General features: G+C 48.3%; 1 protein-coding gene across 1 annotated transcript in view; it reads right to left on the bottom strand.

Annotated features, from left to right (window-relative positions):
- Positions 1–20,789: 20,789 nt before the first annotated feature.
- Positions 20,790–21,400, bottom strand: part of LOC112255381 (phosphatase and actin regulator 3) — a 79,510-nt gene continuing 78,899 nt past the window's right edge. The window contains exon 12 of the mRNA XM_042324968.1: positions 20,790–21,400. This exon is cut by the window's right edge and continues 1,698 nt beyond it. The gene's annotated coding sequence lies outside the window, so the exon portion shown is untranslated.

The following is a 21,400-nucleotide window of genomic DNA, read 5'->3' as shown; positions in this document are numbered from 1 at the left end:
TCTACAATGTATTGACTCACGGGTATGAATACTTATGCAAATTAGCTATTTCTGTATTTACATTTTTTAAATAAATTTCCCACAATTTCTAAAAAACATTTTTCACTTTGTCATTATGAGGTATTGTGTGGTAAATAAGGGTGAGAGAAAAAAATTGAATCCATTTTGAATTCAGGCTGTAACACAACAAAATGTTGATTAAGTCAAGGGGTATGAATACTTTCTGAAGGCACTATGTAGTGCTTATGAATCTTTCTGTAAGCTATAAGAAGCCTTTATGCATGCTATATGAAGGCTCATAAGGTGTTTTTCATTTCACACTTTTTTATAGTAGATTTAATGTCATTGCACTCGCTACAGCCGATAGGATTTAGGTGTCCATATTTATTAAACATTGATATATTCTGTTTAGATTCAGTTTGATATATTCTGATTATATTACATTATACCATGACATTGTTGAATACTGCTTTCTGATTGGCTTGAAGGGCATTCATTAATTCCCTATTACGCACTGTATATTTGCACGGTAGAATTAAATGGCTATAATTCTTACATGTTATGTGTTTCAGTTGCTTTTGAAAGCTAAAGTTGAATTGGAAAACATTGTCATTGTTGAATTAGATTTTCACAATGGCAAGCTAAGGACTCATAGTTTGTTTAGCTAAACTTGCAAGTCATTTTGTACGGTTACCAAATATTCAGTAATTTCTAGCGACAAATGTGTTAAATTATAGCCATGGTATGAAAGGAATAATCAACTTTAACGTTGTTCATTCAGTGACTCATTTCATTTCACTTCTGCTGTGTGGAACTCTCTCTCTCTGTCTGATGATATAGATATATATACTCGTTTCAGCTCTCATGTTCCCCTGGAACTCTGTCTGACATAACTAGTTATTTATATATATTTATATATAGAGAGAGAGTTTCCTTTCTCCCATGCTGTTTGTGCGTGACCGTGTGTTGTACGAGTGTATTTGCGTTTCGTAGTAGCAGATTTAAACCCAGTAAACACACAAAAGAATTTGCTCAAGCTGATGACCTAAATTTCCATGCCGTGCTCTACTACCCTGTCCCATATCAGATGAGGCACAAGTTATTAATACATTTACTCTGGATGTGCCACGTTCTCTGCATACATTTAGTTGTTGTTGTTGTTGTTCTACACAACGTTAAGATATGGTTGAAATATTTTGTATTTTATATTTCCTGATTAACTCTAATCCTATTTCTAGGATTTATTTAGGGAAACTTGGTGAATGGTGTAAGTCTATTTATAAGCATCTTATGGGCTGCGCACTCAAAGACCAATTTTCTCTCCAAGGTATTTTGTCTTGGCTGACTTGGTGGAAACTTCTCAGGTGTAGAGTTAAATGCTAAGTACTAGTTGATGTAGTGTTTAATGTGGTGTGTGTGTGGTTGTTAGTATTTGATTAGTTTAAGATAATCAAGGCTGAGAGGAGGTCTCCATTTGAAAGGTTACACTTGGATCAGACCAAACGGTCAGACATGATGGGGTCTGGGATGGAATTGTGGCATGGGTGTGTTGATTATCTCTTTTACCCACAATGTTTCATTTACCAGCCAAATATTTCTATTTAAAATTATTATTATTTTAATTTCCTTTGGTGCAATTTTTACAACTACATTATGAAACATATTCACCACAATCAAATCAGATCATAAAAATGGATCAAGTTTCAATTGACTGAAACAAACACATTCAAAGTCACTCTTTCAATTTGGATGCATATTCAGTCTAATATCTTTTCAAAATGCAATATTCACTTTACTTTTGATATGATTTTTTGGCATGTCAACAATATAATTAAGAATCACTACCGAGGACTATGGGCTCTGCTTCTCCGTGGCCGAAGTAAGTGTCACGTTCTTCTTCGCCCTCCGACGAGGAGGAGTAGTAAGGATCGGAGGACCAAAGCGTAGCGTGATGTTAATATATTATATTAATGTAAGACGAAATAACACGAAGTACACTAAACAAACAAACAAACAAACAAACAAAATGACCGCTATCGCTATCAACACAGAGTGCAACCATGCAACATCCATAGACATAGATAATTAACCACGAAATACTCAAGGAATATGGCTGCCTAAATATGGTTCCCAATCAGAGACAACAATAAACAGCTGCCTCTAATCGAGAACCAATCTAGGCAACCATAGACATACATAACCCCTAGACTGGGATACAACCCCATAAACATACAAAAACCATATAAAACAGAACATATAATCACCCATGTCACACCCTGACTTAACCAAAATAATAAAGAAAACAAAGAATACCAAGGTCAGGGCGTGACAGTAAGACATTTAAGCGTGTTAACCCTCGCTGGACTGCCGGCCCAGACGGCATCCCTAGCCACGCCCTCAGAGCATGTGCAGATCAGCTGGCTGTGTGTTCACGGATATATTCAATCTCTCCCTAGCCCAGTTTACTGTCCCCACATGCTTCAAGATGGCCACCATTGTTCCTGTACCCAAGAAAGCAAAGGTAACTGAACTAAATGACTATCACCCCGTAGCACTCACTTCTGTCATCATGAAGTGCTTTGAGAGACTAGTCAAGGACCATATCACCTCCACCCTACCTGACACCCTAGACCCACTCCAATTTGCTTACCGACCCAATAGGTCGACAGATGACGCAATCACAACCACACTGCACACTGCCCTAACCCATCTGGACAAGAGGAATTCCTATGTAAGAATGCTGTTCATTGACTACAGCTCAGCATTCAACACCATAGTACCCTCCAAGGTCATCATTAAGCTTGAGGCCCTGGGACTGAACCCCGCTCTGTGCAACTGGGTACTGGACTTCCTGACGGGCCACCCCCAGGTGGTGAAGGTAGGAAACAACACCTCCACTTCGCTGACCCTCAACACTGGGGCCCCACAAGGGTGCATGCTCAGCCCCCTCTTGTACTCCCTGTTCACCCATGACTGCGTGGCCTCACACGCCTCCAACTCAATCACCAAGTTTGCAGACGACACAACAGTAGTAGGCCTGATTACAAACAATGACGAGACGGCTTACAGGGAGGAGGTGAGAGCCCGGGGTGTCAGGAAAATAACCTTTCACTCAATGTCAACAAAACAAAGGAGCTAATCGTGGACATCAGGAAACAGCAGAGGGAGCACGCCCCTTAGATATTACTGCACTGTTGGAGCTAGGAACACAAGTATTTCACTGAATATGTGACCAATAACATTTGATTTAATTTACATTCTCCCCTGCTGAATTCCACTTGCACAAACATAATGAGGAATGCAATCCCCTGCACGTGAAAACACCCACATGCAATCAGTAAAAGACCAAAAAACTGTCCTTGTCAGCACCATCCTCTCCCCCTGATGTTCTCCTGCCTCCCCCCACACCCTGTTGTTTCCTCTCAAATGCCCCAGCTGAGCTTCTACTCGCTTAAATTATACTATGCCGCCACCCTGTGGTGAAGTGCGGATTTGCATTGTAGTGAACTTAAAATAACTTTGATTTAGCTATTAACATAAAATCTCAAATAAATGGCTAAATATGTATATAATATTGGTAGATTCAAATAATAACCAATTCAGAGGCTTGTCTATGACTACCTGAGAATGCAGCTTGTGTATGAAAGTCAACACAGTTCATATGCACACTAGGTCTCCTGTGTGCATCAGCAAACGCGATACTTCTTGAAGCCGGCTCACCAGTGCTTCATTTTAGCCTATTTTGTAGCCCGTTCCTGACGGAACAGGAACCTCTCCGTTTTGGACTGTTTTGTTCCGGAACCTTTTTTGTCCGGATCCAGAACATTACGTGACATGAAACATTATTTTTTTACTTTTTGCAATGTGAAAATTAAATAAAAATAATTAATTCAAGTTGCATCTTTGTTAATTATTACCCCCACAAAAAAACGTAATGTTCTATGCCACTACACAAATGTGATGATATGCATGATGCTTTATTATAAAAGTGATTTTCTCTCATGTGTTCCGGAACCTCAGAACTCCACAGATCACCCCAGATCACCCCCTCTAGGATCACTATGTGTTCCGGTACCAGAACTCCACAGATCACCCCCTCTAGGATCACTATGTGTTCCGGTATCTCAGAACTCCACAGATCACCCCAGATCACCCCCTCTAGGATCACTATGTGTTCCGGTATCTCAGAACTCCACAGATCACCCCCCCCTCTAGGATCACTATGTGTTCCGGTATCTCAGAACTCCACAGATCACCCCCCCCCCCTCTAGGATCACTATGTGTTCCGGAACCTCAGAACTCCACAGATCACCCCCCCTCCCTCAGAACTCTCACCCCCCTAGGCTCACTATGTGTTCCGGTATCTCAGAACTCCACAGATCACCCCCCCCTCTAGGCTCACTATGTGTTCCGGTATCTCAGAACTCCACAGATCACCCCCTCTAGGATCACTATGTGTTCCCTCAGAACTCCACAGATCACCCCCCTCTAGGATCACTATGTGTTCCGGTATCTCAGAACTCCACAGATCACCCCCCCCCCCTCTCTAGGATCACTATGTGTTCCGGTATCTCAGAACTCCACAGATCACCCCCCCCCCTCTAGGCTCACTTTTGTGTTCCGGTAACAGCACCCCCCCTAGTCACAGCTCAGACAAGAACACTGGTCTCTCAGAACTCCACAGATCACAGCTGGCTCTAGCACAGACAAGATCACCCCCCTCTACTACTGGTCTCCGCACCAGATCACCCCCCCTCTAGTCACTATGCTGTCTAGAACACAGACACCCCCCTCTAGAACACTATGGTCTCCGCACCAGAGGATCACTAGCTGTCTAGCACAGACACCCCCCTCTAGAATCACTGGTCTCCACAGATCACCAGGCTCACAGTGTTCTGTATCTCAGAACTCCACAGATCACCCCCTCTAGATCACATGTGTCTCTCAGAACTCCAGATCACCCCCCTCTAGGCTAACAGCTGTCTAGCACAGACAAGAACACTGGTCTCCGCACCAGAGTAACAGCTGTCTAGCACAGACAAGAACACTGGTCTCCGCACCAGAGTAACAGCTGTCTAGCACAGACAAGAACACTGGTCTCCGCACCAGAGTAACAGCTGTCTAGCACAGACAAGTAGACAATTCTAGGCACCAGTGTAACATATACAGTACCAGTCAAAAGTTTGGACACACCTGCTCAGTCAAGGGTTTTCTTTATTTAGACTATTTTCTACATTGTAGAATAATAGTGAAGACATCACAACTATTAAATAACACAGTGAATCATGTAGTAACCAAAAAGGTGTTAAGCCTCGTGTGATGTTTGCATCTGTGGGACCCATTTTCAATGTTTACTAAAACAAAAATTATACAATTAATCATTTTTTCAACCTGAGACTCGTTGGCTTTGGCTCATTTTCTGTGAAGAACATGTCAAATAAAACATTTTAATTGAGTGAACACTGTGCACCCCCCTATACATTTATATTACATATGTGGTAGTCGGGTCCACCTGCCTGTCTGCCTGTCTCCCACTGTTCCTGCACTCTTTACCCTTTGTAGTGTGTGAAACTACACAATGTCTTGCGGGAACCTGCACAATGTTATTTCAGCCATTGTTTTTTTAAAAATGCCCCAGACTCTACCAGCCAGGTGCAAATTGGGGGAGGGACAGAACAAAAATAATCCAGCCAGGGAGAGAAGCAAGATGAAGAATTTTCCAGCCCGACCAGGAAGTCAGCAGCCAGCCCCAGGACCAGCCCATCAGAAACCAGCCCCAGGACCAGCCCGTAAGAAACCAGCCCCAGGAACAACCAGCCCAGGACCAGCCCATCAGCAATCAGCCCCAGGACCAGCCCATCAGCAACCAGCCCCAGGACCAGCCCGTAAGAAACCAGCCCCAGGACCAGCCCATCAGCAACCAGCCCCAATACCAGCCCGCCAGCAACCAGCCCCAGGACCAGCCCATCAGAAACCAGCCCCAGGACCAGCCCGTAAGAAACCAGCCCAGGACCAGCCCATCAGCAACCAGCCCCAGGACCAGCCCGTCAGCAACCAGCCCCAGGACCAGCCCATCAGAAACCAGCCCCAGGACCAGCCCGTCAGAAACCAGCCCCAGGACCAGCCCATCAGCAACCAGCCCCAGGACCAGCCCGTCAGAAACCAGCCCCAGGACCAGCCCATCAGCAACCAGCCCCAGGAACAGCCCATCAGCAACCAGCACCAGGACCAGCCCATCAGCAACCAGCCCCAGGACCAGCCCGTCAACAACCAGCCCCAGGACCAACCAGCCCCAGGACCAACCCGAAACCAGCCCCAGGACCAGCCCGCAACCAGCCTCAGGACCAGCCCATCAGAAACCAGCCCCAGGACCAGCCCAGAAACCCCCAGCTGGCCCCAGGACATGCCGGTCAGCAACCAGCCCCAGGACCAGCCCATCAGCAATCAGCCCCAGGACCAGCCCATCAGCAGCCAGCCCCAGGACCAGCCCGTCAGAAACCAGCCCCAGGACCAGCCCGTCAGCAACCAGCCCCAGGACCAGCCCATCAGAAACCAGCCCCAGGACCAGCCCGTAAGAAACCAGCCCCAGGACCAGCCCGTCAGCAGCCAGCCGCAGGACCAGCCCATCAGCAATCAGCCCCAGGACCAGCCCATCAGCAGCCAGCCCCAGGACCAGCCCGTCAGCAACCAGCCCCAGGACCAGCCCATCAGAAACCAGCCACAGGACCAGCCCATCAGAAACCAGCCCCAGGACCAGCCCGTAAGAAACCAGCCCCAGGACCAGCAGGTCAGCAACCAGCCCCAGGACCAGTCCATCAGCAATCAGCCCCAGGACCAGCCCATCAGCAGCCAGCCCCAGGACCAGCCTGTCAGACACCAGCCCCAGGACCAGCCCTTCAGCAACCAGCCCCTGTACCAGCCCATCAGCAACCAGCCCCAGGGCCAGCCCATCAGCAACCAGCCCATCAGCAACCAGCCCCAGGACCAGCCCGTCAGCAACCAGCCCCTGTACCAGCCCATCAGCAACCAGCCCATCAGCAACCAGCCCCAGGACCAGCCCATCAGCAGCCAGCCCCAGGACCAGCCCATCAGCAACCAGCCCCAGGACCAGCCCATCAGCAACCAGCCCCAGGACCAGCCCGTCAGCAACCAGCCCCAATACCAGCCCATCAGCAACCAGCCCATCAGCAATCAGCCCCAGGACCAGCCCATCAGCAATCAGCCCCAGGAACAGCCCATCAGCAACCAGCACCAGGACCGGCCCATCAGCAACCAGCCACAGGACCAGCCCGTCAACAACCAGCCCCAGGACCAACCCGTCAACAACCAGCCCCAGAACCAGCCCGTCAGCAACCAGCCTCAGGACCAGCCCATCAGAAACCAGCCCCAGGACCAGCCCATCAGAAACCAGCCCCAGGACCAGCCTGTAAGAAACCAGCCCCAGGACCAGCCCATCAGCAACCAGCCCCAAACCAGCCCATCAGCAACCAGCCCCAGGACCAGCCCATCAGAAACCAGCCCCAGGACCAGCCTGTAAGAAACCAGCCCCAGGACCAGCCGGTCAGCAACCAGCCCCAGGACCAGCCCATCAGCAATCAGCCCCAGGACCAGCCCGTCAGCAGCCAGCCCCAGGACCGGCCCATCAGCAACCAGCCCCAGGACCAGCCCGTCAGCAACCAGCCCCAGGACCAGCCCATCAGAAACCAGCCCCAGGACCAGCCCGTAAGAAACCAGCCCCAGGACCAGCCGGTCAGCAACCAGCCCCAGGACCAGCCCGTCAGCAATCAGCCCCAGGACCAGCCCGTCAGCAGCCAGCCCCAGGACCAGCCCGTCAGCAACCAGCCCCAGGACCAGCCCATCAGAAACCAGCCCCAGGACCAGCCCATCAGAAACCAGCCCCAGGACCAGCCCGTAAGAAACCAGCCCCAGGACCAGCCGGTCAGCAACCAGCCCAAGGACCAGCCCGTCAGCAGCCAGCCCCAGGACCAGCCCGTCAGAAACCATCCCCAGGACCAGCCTGTCAGACACCAGCCCCAGGACCAGCCCTTCAGCAACCAGCCCCTGTACCAGCCCATCAGCAACCAGCCCCAGGACCAGCCCATCAGCAACCAGCCCATCAGCAACCAGCCCCAGGACCAGCCCGTCAGCAACCAGCCCCTGTACCAGCCCATCAGCAACCAGCCCAGCCCCAGGACCAGCCCGTCAGCAGCCAGCCCAGGACCAGCCCATCAGCAACCGGCCCCAGGACCAGCCCATCAGCAACCAGCCCTTGTACCAGCCCAGGACCAGCCCCAGGACAGCAACCAGCCCTTGGACCAGCCCATCAGCAACCAGCCCATCAGCAACCAGCCCCAGGACCAGCCCGTCAGCAGCCAGCCCCAGGACCAGCCCATCAGCAACCAGCCCCAGGACCAGCCCATCAGCACTCAGCCCCAGGAACAGCCCATCAGCAACCAGCCCCAGGACCAGCCCATCAGAAACCAGCCCCAGGACCAGCCCATCAGAAACCAGCCCCAGGACCAGCCCATCAGAGACACCAGCCCCAGGACCAGCCCATCAGCAATCAGCCCCAGGACCAGCCCGTCAGCAGCCAGCCCCAGGACCAGCACGTCAGCAGCCAGCCCCAGGACCATCCTGTCAGAAACCAGCCCCAGGACCAGCCCGTCAGAAACCAGCCCCAGGACCAGCCCTTCCGCAACCAGCCCCAGGACCAGCCCATCAGCAACCAGCCCCAGGACCAGCCCATCAGAAACCAGCCCCAGGACCAGCCCGTAAGAAACCAGCCCCAGGACCAGCCGATCAGCAACCAGCCCCAATACCAGCCCGTCACCAACCAGCCCCAGGACCAGCCCATCTGCAATCAGCCCCAGGAACAGCCCATCAGCAACCAGCACAAGGACCGGCCCATCAGCAACCAGCCCCAGGACCAGCCCGTCAACAACCAGCCCCAGGACCAACCCCCCAGGACCAGCATCCAGCCCCAGAACCAGCCCGTCAGCAACCAGCCCATCAGGACCAGCCCATCAGAAACCAGCCCCAGGACCAGCCCATCAGAAACCAGCCCCAGGACCAGCCCGTAAGACACCAGCCCCAGGACCAGCCCATCAGCAATCAGCCCCAGGACCAGGCCGTCAGCAGCCAGCCCCAGGACCAGCCGTCAGCAGCCAGCCCCAGGACCATCCTGTCAGAAACCAGCCCCAGGACCAGCCCATCAGAAACCAGCCCCAGGACCAGCCCTTCCGCAACCAGCCCCAGGACCAGCCCATCAGCAACCAGCCCCTGGACCAGCCCATCAGCAACCAACCCCAGGACCAGCCCATCAGAAACCAGCCCCAGGACCAGCCTGTCAGCAACCAGCCCCAGGACCAGCCCGTCAGCAACCAGCCCCAGGACCAGCCCATCAGCAACCAGCCCCAGGCCCCTGTACAAGCCCATCAGCAACCAACCCCAGGACCAGCCCATCAGAAACCATCCCCAGGACCAACCCATCAGCAACCAGCCCCAGGACCAGCCCATCAGCAACCAGCCCCAGGACCAGCCCGTCAGCAACCAGCCCCAGGACCAGCCCGTCAACAACCAGCCCCAGGACCAGCCCTTCAGCAACCAGCCCCAGGACCAGCCCGTCAGAAACCAGCCCCAGAACCAGCCCCAGAAACCAGCCCCCAGGACCAGCCCGTCAGAAACCAGCCCATCAGCAAAACCAGCCCCAGAACCAGCCCATCAGCAACCAGCCCCAGAACCAGCCCATCAGCAACCAGCCCCAGAACCAGCCCGTCAGCAACCAGCCCCAGAACCAGCCCGTCACCAACCAGCTCATCAGCAGCCTGCAGGAGGAGAAATATGGATGTAAAATAATTTTGAAATTGAATGGTCTTATTGCCCAAGGAATGAGTCACCCTGCATGGCTGCCAATGTGATAAGGATGCAACCAGGGCCAACGCGGATGGCGGTTACTCATGTGCAGGACATAGTCTTCTTTTGAACTGTTCATCCCAGACACCATTCAGAAAATCATTCTGGACTGCACCACGTTAGAGGGAAGGTCGGTTTTTGGAGAGAGATGGAAGGAGGTGGACCAAACTCATTTACATGCATACTTTGGGGTTCCTTGTTGGTGTTTTCAGATCCAATGGGAAATCCACAGAATCCCCGTGGGATACACAAACTGGCAGAGAATATTTCCGTGCAACAATGTCTCTGGAAAACTTATTTCCAGGATTATCCGCTTCGATAACCGAGACACCAGACCAGCTCGGCGGCAGAGAGAGAAGCTAGCTGCAATCAGGTCAGTGTAGAGAGACCAGACCAGCTCGGCGGCAGAGAGAGAAGCTAGCTGCAATCAGGTCAGTGCAGAGAGACCAGACCAGCTCGGCGGCAGAGAGAGAAGCTAGCTGCAATCAGGTCAGTGCAGAGAGACAAGCTAGCTGCAATCAGGTCAGTGCAGAGAGAGAAGCTAGCTGCAATCAGGTCAGTGTGGGACAAGTGGGTGGACCGCCTTCCCCTGTTTTACAACCCTGGGCCCAACGTTGGTGTTGATGAGCAGCTTATGCCATTTAGGGGCCGCTGCCCCTTCAGACTGTACATACTGTCTAAACCCACAAAATATGGAATCAAGATCTGGGCTGCCTGTGATGTTGCTTCATCATATGCGTGGAACTTGCAAGTGTATATGGGGAAGCCAGATGGAAGAGCCCCTGAGAAGAACCAAGGGATGTGGGTTGTCCTGGACGTGACACAGACACTTTGTTGCCATAACATCACATGCGATAACTTTTTTACTTCGCACAAGCTGAGACAGGTGCTCCTCAAAAGGAAGCGGATGATGGTAGGACCAGTATGAAAAAACAAGCCAGAGCTCCCACCTGAGTTGTTGAAGACACGGAGTAGGCCTATCAATTCCTCTAAGTTTGTGTTCACGGCCTACACGTCCCTAGTGTCCGACTTGCTAAAGAAAGGAAAAAATGTGGTACCCGTGAGTACGCTGCATAGGGATGAGAGAATCTGTGGCCAGGAAAAAAAATCAAAAACAAGAAATCAAGATAAATTACAATGCCACAAAAGGAGGGGTGGACAATTCAGACAAGCTGGTGACTGGCTACAGCTGCAACAGAAGAAACCTACGCTGGTCACTTGTGATATTCTTCAACATCTTGGTGTACAACGTTTGTCATCTGGATGGCGTTGTACCCAGATTGGAACAGAGGGAAGCTCCAGAGGAGACAGCTCTTTCTAGAGGAGCTGGACAAGGCCTTGGTAAGACCTCAAATCCAGAGGAAGCAACATATCCCAAGGACCCCAGCTTCTACAGCCATCGTGAGGAGGATTCAGGAGGAGGATGCTGGTGCCCCATCCTCCCGACCCACAGAACCAATCATTCCAATACCGGAAGGAAGTGTGAGTGATGTTGTTGCATGTGTGTGTGTCTGACTCTCCTAACTTGACCTGATGAAACTATATATGTCAGTGAGATGTTAGTAAAATTCCTAAACTAAGTGTTTTTGTCATTCTAGAGTACAGCCAGAAGCAACAAGAAGCGCTGTGATGTGTGTGGACCCAAGAAGGACAGGAAGACACGGTACACATGCATCAAGTGCAATAAATAAGCTTTCAACACACACACAGTAAAACTCTGTCCCTCATGTGGTGTGTAGACCAGCCTTAATTTGTGTTCAATGGGGCTCAATTATAATTTCCATACAATACTGTAAAAACCATCAAATTTGTCCTTCCAATTTGTTCAGCTCAAAGCAAGAAACATCATCAGATGACCTGGCCTCCACAATCACCCGACCTCAACCCAATTGAGATGGTTTGGGATGAGTTGGACCGCAGAGTGAAGGAAAATCAGCCAACAAGTGCTCAGCATATGTGGGAAGTCCTTCAAGACTGTTGGAAAAGCATTCCTCATGAAGCTGGTTGAGAATGCCAAGAGTGTGCAAAGCTGTCATCAAGGCAAAGTGTGGCAACTTTGAAGAATCTCAAATGTAAAATATCATTTTGATTTGTTAAACACTTTTTTGGTTACTACATGATTCCATATGTGTTATTTCATAGTTTTGATGTCTTCACTATTATTCTACAATGTTATTCTACAAACAACTGAAACTTTGGCTCAACCCCACTATCCCCTTTGTAGTCAAGGTTCTACATTTTCAAAGTTACCAAATTATTTGTTACTGCAGTATTTCTCAATATTAATCTATTAATGAATGTATGGCAACAGGGTCATTTTTCATTCATTAATAGATTCGTATTGAGAAATACTGCAGTATCTTCTGATGTTGTTAATGAGATGTGATTACCAGGAACTGTAAATATCGCCTCTGTACTGAGTTGATGTTCTATTACATGTACTGAACACTAGATGGAGATGTGCCCAGATTTCAACCCTGTAGTTGATGGAATAGTTAGTTATTTCCTTCTCTACATGAACATGAAACGGGCGTCACCTGTTCTGCTTGGACTACAGTTTTATCTAACCAAAGTCTTCTGAACTATTGCACCAACCCTGTAGAATTAGTTAGTTAGTCTCCATACATGTGCCGTGATGGCCAAGGGGGTGAACATAGACACACACACACACACACACACACACTGGACACACGACAGAGGGAACCGAGAGACACCCTAAGATGACGAGGCCATCCCTCCATCTGCTCCCTCTCTCCCTCAAGCAGGAGAATATCTCAGGTGTCGGTACTCAGTACTTAGTGTTGATTGGTGCGGAACAATTCAAGCACTGGGTTAGAGATTAAACTGCCAGCAGTCAAATGACGTAGTGGCCTCATGGGTGGAATGTTATTCATATTTTTCATAATTTTGTAATTAATAAACATACATTTTTTTTATATAAAGTGTACAATGCCTGCCAATGTGCCACCAGCAGACCACCCTGCATACCACTGCTGTCTTGCTTCTGACGCTAGGCAGGGTTGGTCCTGGTCAGTTCCTGGATGGGAGACCAGCTGCTGGAAGTGGTGTTGGAAGGCACCCTTTCCTCTGGTCTAAAAAAAAGAATATCCCAGGGCAGTGAATGGGGACATTGCCCTGTGTAGGGTGCTGTCTTTCAGATGGGATGTTAACTGGGTGTCCTGGCTCTCTGTGGTCACTAAAGATCCCATGGCACTTATTGTAAGAGTAGGGGTGTTAACCCTGGTGTCCTGGCTAAATTCCCAATCTGGCCCTCAAACCATCATGGTCACCTAATAATCCCCAGTTTACAATTGGCTCATTCATCCCCCTCCTCTCCCCTGTAACTATTCCCCAGGTCGTTGATGTAAATGAGAACGTGTTCTCAGTCAACTTACCTGGTAAAATAACAGAAAAATAAACAATTGGGATGTAAACTAAACATTTTATACATTTCAACTCTACAAGTGTCTTCTTTTTTGATGTGTCTTCTGTTTAAGATACACTCTGGTGACCCTGATTTAGAACACTGCAGTAAAATATTTTAAAGACAGACTTTATTATATTAGGAGTCTGGTTGTGTGTTGGTCTATTGGACAGGGAAGCTGCCATCTGTCGTAAAGTACACAGCTAGTCCGGGGTCTGAGTCACATTTTCTGTCGCTGTAATAGGCTACATGCACAACGTATTGCCTACGTACCTCTGCTAACATTCCCAGCCAGCCAATGATTCACAGTATAAACAACCACCAAATCGAATGGTCGCTATCTCGTGATGATAAGCTCTACTGTCAAACAAACTGAATGGTAAATATCTCATGATGATAAGCTCTACAGTCAAACAAACTGAATGGTAAATATCTCATGATGATAAACTCTACAGTCAAACAAACTGAATGGTAAATATCTCGTGATGATAAGCTCTACAGTCAAACAAACTGAATGGTAAATATCTCATGATGATAAGCTCTACAGTCAAACAAACTGAATGGTAAATATCTCATGATGATAAGTCAAACAAACTGAATGGTAAATATCTCATGATGATAAGTCAAACAAACTGAATGATAAATATCTCATGATGATAAACTCTACAGTCAAACAAACTGAATGGTAAATATCTCATGATGATAAACTTTACAGTCAAACAAACTGAATGGTAAATATCTCATGATGATAAACTCTACAGTCAACAAACTGAATGGTAAATATCTCATGATGATAAGTCAAACAAACTGAATGATAAATATCTCATGATGATAAACTCTACAGTCAAACAAACTGAATGGTAAATATCTCATGATGATAAACTCTACAGTCAAACAAACTGAATGGTAAATATCTCATGATGATAAACTCTACAGTCAAACAAACTGAATGGTAAATACTTCCGGCGCCGACAGAGATGGCCGCCTCGCTTCGCGTTCCTAGGAAACTATGCAGTTTTTTGTTTTTTACGTGTTATTTCTTACACTAGTACCCCAGGTCATCTTAGGTTTCTTTACATACAGCCGACAAGAACTACTGAATATAAGATCAGCGTCAACTCACCATCAGTACGACCAAGAATATGTTTTTCGCGACGCGGATCCTGTGTTCTGCCTTACAACCAGTGACAATGGAGTGGATTACATGCAGCGACCAAAAAAAAACGACTCAGAAAAAGAGGGAAACGAAGCGGTCTTCTGGTCAGACTCCGGAGACGGGCACATCGTGCACCACTCCCTAGCATTCTTCTTGCCAATGTCCAGTCTCTTGACAACAAGGTTGATGAAATCCGAGCAAGGGTAGCATTCCAGAGGGACATCAGAGACTGTAACGTTCTCTGCTTCACGGAAACATGGCTAACTGGAGAGACGCAATCCGAAGCGGTGCAGCCAGCGGGTTTCTCCACGCATCGCGCCGACAGAAACAAACATCTTTCTGGTAAGAAGAGGGGCGGGGGCGTATGTCTTATGGCCAACGTGACATGGTGTGATGAAAGAAACATACAGGAACTCAAATCCTTCTGTTCACCTGATTTAGAATTCCTCACAATCAAATGTAGACCGCATTATCTACCAAGAGAATTCTCTTCGATTATAATCACAGCCGTATATATCCCCCCCAAGCAGACACATCGATGGCTCTGAACGAACTTTATTTAACTCTCTGCAAACTGGAAACGATTTATCCGGAGGCTGCATTCATTGTAGCTGGGGATTTTAACAAGGCTAATCTGAAAACAAGACTCCCTAAATTTTATCAGCATATCGATTGCGCAACCAGGGGTGGAAAGACCCTGGATCATTGTTACTCTAACTTCCGCGACGCATATAAGGCCCTGCCCCGCCCCCTTTCGGAAAAGCTGACCACGACTCCATTTTGTTGATCCCTGCCTACAGACAGAAACTAAAACAAGAAGCTCCCACGCTGAGGTCTGTCCAACGCTGGTCCGACCAAGCTGACTCCACACTCCAAGACTGCTTCCATCACGTGGACTGGGAGATGTTTCGTATTGCGTCAGACAACAACATTGACGAATACGCTGATACGGTGTGCGAGTTCATTAGAACGTGCGTTGAAGATGTCGTTCCCATAGCAACGATTAAAACATTCCCTAACCAGAAACCGTGGATTGATGGCAGCATTCGTGTGAAACTGAAGGCACGAACCACTGCTTTTAATCAGGGCAAGGTGTCTGGTAACATGGCTGAATACAAACAGTGCAGCTATTCCCTCCGCAAGGCTATCAAACAAGCTAAGCGCCAGTACAGAGACAAAGTAGAATCTCAATTCAACGGCTCAGACACAAGAGGTATGTGGCAGGGTCTACAGTCAATCACGGACTACAGGAAGAAACCCAGCCCAGTCACGGACCAGGATGTCTTGCTCCCAGGCAGACTAAATAACTTTTTTGCCCGCTTTGAGGACAATACAGTGCCACTGACACGGCCTGCAACGGAAACATGCGGTCTCTCCTTCACTGCAGCCGAAGTGAGTAAGACATTTAAACGTGTTAACCCTCGCAAGGCTGCAGGCCCAGACGGCATCCCCAGCCGCGCCCTCAGAGCATGCGCAGACCAGCTGGCCGGTGTGTTTACGGACATATTCAATCAATCCCTATACCAGTCTGCTGTTCCCACATGCTTCAAGAGGGCCACCATTGTTCCTGTTCCCAAGAAAGCTAAGGTAACTGAGCTAAACGACTACCGCCCCGTAGCACTCACATCCGTCATCATGAAGTGCTTTGAGAGACTAGTCAAGGACCATATCACCTCCACCCTACCTGACACCCTTGACCCACTCCAATTTGCTTACCGCCCAAATAGGTCCACAGACGATGCAATCTCAACCACACTGCACACTGCCCTAACCCATCTGGACAAGAGGAATACCTATGTGAGAATGCTGTTCATCGACTACAGCTCGGCATTCAACACCATAGTACCCTCCAAGCTCGTCATCAAGCTCGAGACCCTGGGTCTCGACCCCCGCCCTGTGCAACTGGGTACTGGACTTCCTGACGGGCCGCCCCCAGGTGGTGAGGGTAGGCAACAACATCTCCTCCCCGCTGATCCTCAACACTGGGGCCCCACAAGGGTGCGTGCGTTCTGAGCCCTCTCCTGTACTCCCTGTTCACCCACGACTGCGTGGCCATGCACGCCTCCAACTCAATCATCAAGTTTGCGGACGACACAACAGTGGTAGGCTTGATTACCAACAACGACGAGACGGCCTACAGGGAGGAGGTGAGGGCCCTCGGAGTGTGGTGTCAGGAAAATAACCTCACACTCAACGTCAACAAAACTAAGGAGATGATTGTGGACTTCAGGAAACAGCAGAGGGAACACCCCCATCCACATCGATGGAACAGTAGTGGAGAGGGTAGCAAGTTTTAAGTTCCTCGGCATACACATCACAGACAAACTGAATTGGTCCACTCACACAGACAGCATCGTGAGGAAGGCGCAGCAGCGCCTCTTCAACCTCAGGAGGCTGAAGAAATTCGGCTTGTCACCAAAAGCACTCACAAACTTCTACAGATGCACAATCGAGAGCATCCTGGCGGGCTGTATCACCGCCTGGTATGGCAACCACCGGGGGCAAACTACCTGCCCTCCAGGACACCTACACCACCCGATGCTACAGGAAGGCCATAAAGATCATCAAGGACATCAACCACCCGAGCCACTGCCTGTTCACCCCGCTGCCATCCAGAAGGCGAGGTCAGTACAGGTGCATCAAAGCTGGGACCGAGAGACTGAAACAGCTTCAATGGTAAATATCTCATGATGATAAACTCTACAGTCAACAAACTGAATGATAAATATCTCATGATGATAAACTCTACAGTCAACAAACTGAATGGTAAATATCTCATGATGATAAGTCAAACAAATTGAGTCTCAGTGATATACTTATTTTCAGCATTGTTTTTTTAGCCACGTTGTGAAATGCAGACCTTCAGGTTCGACAAGTAAACTGCATTGTAAAGTGCTAGACCAGTGGAGGCTGGTGAAGGGAGGATGGCTCATAATCCAAATGGAACTATGTGTTTGATGTGTTCGACACCATTCATCTTAGTCAATTCCAGCCACTACTATGAGCACCACCATTTACAGTGAGGACATTGTCATGACATTGGCCTGGGGGGTAGGTTTATGACAGTCATAAATACCTCTTCCCCCCTTTTTCCTCTCTCTACCCTACTGATGTTACATTTGCAACCCCCTTGGTTAACATAGAGATTCTGGGAACATCTGAAGGTGGGGGGAAATTAACTATATTCTGGTAATCCGACCAATTGAACATATGAGGTGGTACTTAATGAATATGATGTCAGTTCGGTTCTCATCTGAGACATTCTCATCAATGATAAGATGACATAAACTCTACCATGGAAAGTCTACACATCAGAGTTATCGGATTCACATGGAATTGTTGTTCACTTTAAATAAATGTTTGAATATTAAATTATTCGTGATGGGATGAAAAGTGATTTTAGCTTCTAAAATATGAGATTTGGGTTTTCATAAAATAGGTCTCTGCTCAATCAGTGGCCCGCCCCTGTGAAGGGACATGGGCTATAAAACTTTTCAAACACGCCCTCCTCTCCCTTCCTATATAATGCCTTGACGATAATATAACCTCCTGTTCCGAGGACGTGAGGACGACGGTCCTATGTCAGAATGGTTCAGATAATAACTACAGAACGAAGCCAACATCAGCGTGACCTTTGGTTGCGAATGGTATGAACTTTGAACTCTTATTCACTACAGAAGTGAAACCTCCTAGCCGTTGAGTTAGCAACAGCAGATGCAAACGAGGGTTAGGAAGGAACAGACAGAGTATGCCGTCTATCACCCAACGACGTTACTACAACGTATCCAATTGACAACCAGAGACATTCTTCAAAGGACTCGGTTGGGCAACACGGCCTTCCATCTACCACCAACCTACCGAAGTGCAGCTCAGAGTAAATATTTATTGCATTTTCCTTTTCCAAATGGACGGTAATTTAGAATGCATAAGATACTGTATTTACAGCACAGCTTCTTCCCTTTGTTCCTCAGTCTTCCCGCTCTTTCACTCAAATCCCACCCCTTTTCTTTTATGTAACCAGCTGTCATATCTGTTCCGCCTGCTAAGGACGTTTTCCTTTATGACATAATGTGTAATCAAGTTATGATTAATTATGTGCATGTGTAATTCTGTGTGATTAGTTAGGTGTAAATAATTAAACCCAATTTTGTATTGCTGATTCAAATTGTTAGCCAGGGTTCGTGCAGATAACCAAGAATTTGCTAGTCCATATTGCTATACTGTAATTAGCCTGCTATTACACTGTGTACTACTGCTAGCATAGCATTGCTATACTGTAATTAGCCTGCTATTACACTGTGTACTACTGCTAGTGTAACGGATGTGAAACGGCTAGCTAGTTAGCGGTGGTGCGCGCTAAATAGCATTTCAATCGGTGACGTCACTTGCTTTGAGACCTTGAAGTAGTGGTTCCCCTTGATCTGCAAGGGTCGCGGCTTTTGTGGAGCGATGGGTAATGATGCTTCGTGGGTGACTGTTGTTGATGTGTGCAGAGGATCACTGGTTCGCGCCCGGGTATGGGCGAGTTGATTGTTATTGTTATACTGTAATTAGCCTGCTATTACACTGTGTACTACTGCTAGCATAGCATTGTTATTACATTTGGTATTATTCATTAGCCTGCTATTACTGCTGTGTACTACATACTTTGTTTGTCTCTGTTTACTACCTTCTTGTTGGCCATGTGTGTGTTCTGTCTCCTACTGGTCTCCTAACCGGGGCACTGGGACAGTTGTACCTATATCTAAACCAGCAGCTCTATCGGAGTCCACTACCAGTTGGCGGTGCTCTTATTCGCCAACCCTTCATCCAACCACCTTATAAAATGAAACAACAACAACAGTTCTTTAAAAAGTCAAAACTTGTATTGTGCAGACAATAATAGTGTTTACAAAGGGATGGTTGTCTGAGATGTTGTTCAGACAGACATGGTTTCCTCTTGCCAACAGCATAACATAATAATAATGATGATGATGATGATGATGAATTAACAGGTTGTTATGAGACTCCCTGCAGTCCAGCTCACAGAGACAGATGCCTGGGTACTGGGGGGAGAATAACATGGAGGGTCGCAAAATTATTCCGGGAATTCTCCAGCCAGGGAATTTGGGGAAATTTACCAGACATTTTGCGACCCAACTAGCATTACTGGAAAGGAGAGAAGAGGAAAGGCCCAACTAGCATTACTGGAAAGGAGAGGAGAGGAAAGGCCCAACTAGCATTACTGGAAAGGAGAGGAGAGGAAAGGCCCAACTAGCATTACTGGAAAGGAGAGGAGAGGAAAGGCCCAACTAGCATTACTGGAAAGGAGAGAAGAGGAAAGGCCCAACTAGCATTACTGGAAAGGAGAGGAGAGGAAAGGCCCAACTAGCATTACTGGAAAGGAGAGGAGAGGAAAGGCCCAACTGGAAAGGAGAGGAGAGGAAGGCATTTACTGGAAAGGAGAGGAGAGGAAAGGCCCAACTAGCATTACTGGAAAGGAGAGGAGAGGAAAGGCCCAACTAGCATTACTGGAAAGGAGAGGAGAGGAAAGGCCCAACTAGCATTACTGGAAAGGAGAGGAGAGGAAAGGCCCAACTAGCATTACTGGAAAGGAGAGGCCCAACTAGCATTGCTGGAAAGGAGAGGAGAGGAAAGGCCCAACTAGCATTACTGGAAAGGAGAGGAGAGGAAAGGCCCAACTAGCATTACTGGAAAGGAGAGGAAAGGGCTCTTGGTCACATCTCTCCTCTTCTCTCCTCATTTCTCCACCACTCCTCATCTCTCCTCATCTCTCCTCTTCTTTCCTCATTTCTCCACCTCTCCTCATCTCTCCTCTTCTCTCCTTATTTCTCCACATTTCTCCTCATCTCTCCTGTTCTCTCCTTTCTCTCCACATTTCCCCTCATCTCTCCTCATCTCTCCACATTTCCCCTCATCTCTCCACATTTCCCCTCATCTCTCCTCTTCTCTCCTCTTCTCTCCACATTTCCCCTCATCTCTCCTCTTCTCTCCACATTTCCCCATCTCTCCTCATCTCTCCACATTTCCCTCATCTCTCCACATTTCCCATCTCATCTCTCCTCTTCTCTCCACATTTCCCCTCATCTCTCCTCATCTCTCCACATTTCCCCTCTCTCTCCACATTTCCCCTCATCTCTCCTCTTCTCTCCTCTTCTCTCCTCTTCTCTCCACATTTCCCCTCATCTCTCTCATCTCTCCTCATCTCTCCACATTTCTTCTCCCACATTTCCCCTCATCTCTCTTCTCTCCTCTTCTCTCCACATTTCCCCTCATCTCCACATTTCCCCTCATCTCCTGTTCTGCTAGTGTTTCCAAGGTGTTTCCAAGGCCATTGTTCGTAAATGCTTTCAAAGAGTCTGTTTTGAAAAAAGTATGGCAGACACGACCTGGTATCTTCTGTCCTCTGACATAGAAATGACCTCCTCAAGGTCTGTGTCCATAAGGGCCCTGGTCAAAAGTAGTGCACTATATAGGGAACCCTGGTCTAAAGTAGTGCACTATATAGGGGACCCTGGTCTAAAGTAGTGCACTATATAGGGAACCCTGGTCTAAAGTAGTGCACTATATAGGGAACTGGGTGCCATTTGAGACGTAACCTGGCGTCTCCTCCATCCCCTGACTTGTAGAAACAAGTTTATAAGACAAAATGTTCAGATGTTCCTCTGAAGGAGAAAAGATGTTTCCTCTGAGCAGGTTGGAGGTACCCTGGTGAAACAAGTCTGATCCCTGTCTCTGAGCAGGTTGGAGGTACCCTGGTGAAACAAGTCTGATCCCTGTCTCTGAGCAGGTTGAAGGTAACCTGGTGAAACAAGTCTGATCCCTGTCTCTGAGCAGGTTGGAGGTACCCTGGGGAAACAAGTCTGATCCCTGTCTCTGAGCAGGTTGAAGGTAACCTGGTGAAACAA

Source organism: Oncorhynchus tshawytscha, linkage group LG07 (assembly GCF_018296145.1).
Source record: "Oncorhynchus tshawytscha isolate Ot180627B linkage group LG07, Otsh_v2.0, whole genome shotgun sequence".
Taxonomy (NCBI): Eukaryota; Metazoa; Chordata; class Actinopteri; order Salmoniformes; family Salmonidae; genus Oncorhynchus; species Oncorhynchus tshawytscha.
Note: the sequence above shows the minus strand (reverse complement) of the source record. Positions and strands in the feature narration are given on the sequence as shown.